Here is a 1,107-nt window from a genome sequence, read left to right as displayed (position 1 = left end):
CGTCGGGCTATCCCTCAGCTCCATGGGGACTAAAGTGGGTAGAGCAGGCGCCCACGTACAACCAGAAGCTGGGCTGGTGGCAAAGAAGCAACACTCGCCTGTCCCCTGCGCTCCCTGACCTCCTCCCTCAAGACATGAGCTGTGTCTGGGGGCAGGGCTGGCGAGGGGCACCTCTACCCATCTCTCTGTGGAGGCTGGAGCAGGAGAGCCCCTCAGAAAGAGCATCAGGACCCAGCACAGCCTCTGCCGTGGCCGAGCGAGCAGGGCAGGCAGGCAAAGGGCTGGAGGAGGTTCTCCTGCACCTCCCATGGCTGTGTGCTTGGAGGAGAAAGCCTCCCTCTTTGCTGTCACCCTGCAGCCCCAAGTGCACAGCACGGAAAGTCCCAGGTGAGTTTTCAAGCCACACGGGTCCCTGGGAACACGACAGGAGCGATGCCCCTTCCTGAGCACCTGGGATGGAGCCAGGGCAGAGCAGCGAGGCGAAGATGCAGTTATATGGATCACTAGCTAATGCTTTGTGGAGTTAACACAAGAAACATGACCGGATTAATTGAAAATGCTTCCAAAACGAAATGGGAGATGAAATGGGTGTCTCTAAACCTACAGAGATCCTAAAGCTGCTTGGTCAGGTGGGTGAAATACTGAGATCTGGATGGAAACAAACAAAAAAAAAAGAACAACGTGCCAATGGCAGATGGGATGGAGGTGCAGTGGGTCATACTTATCTTTACCTTACGGGATTTCTGGGATCCAGACAGCAGGGGAGGGAAAAATACAAATGAAAAAAATCATAGGGAGAGAGAGAGAGAAAGAGAAAAGGGAGATCAGTGGGTAATATCGTAACATGCAGGGCTGCAAGACCACTGCTGCAACCAGTGCCCGGGGCAGTCAGCGGGGGAGAAGGGGAAAGGGAAGGGAAAGGGAAAGACAAACTGCAGAAGGCAACAGGAGGGGCCACTGCCACCCTGGGGTAACCTTTGCTCGGAGAGAAACTTGGGAAGAAGAGAGTGAGGGGGAGAAGAAATCCCTTCTTTTGCAGGAATGTTTCATAATCTTGATGCTGCACTTCCAGGTGGATCTTAAGGATGAGTTCAGCAGCAGCTGGGG

At 54.0% G+C, this 1,107-nt stretch overlaps 1 protein-coding gene across 1 annotated transcript in view; it reads right to left on the bottom strand.

Annotated features, from left to right (window-relative positions):
- Positions 1-1,107, bottom strand: part of LOC104271382 (agrin-like) — a gene marked incomplete at its 5' end in the record, with an annotated part of 10,890 nt that overhangs the window by 7,463 nt on the left and 2,320 nt on the right.

The sequence above is a fragment of the Apaloderma vittatum genome, unplaced genomic scaffold (assembly GCF_000703405.1).
Source record: "Apaloderma vittatum isolate BGI_N311 unplaced genomic scaffold, ASM70340v1 scaffold36233, whole genome shotgun sequence".
In the NCBI taxonomy this organism is placed as follows: domain Eukaryota; kingdom Metazoa; phylum Chordata; class Aves; order Trogoniformes; family Trogonidae; genus Apaloderma; species Apaloderma vittatum.
This window is presented reverse-complemented; position numbering and strand designations above follow the sequence as displayed.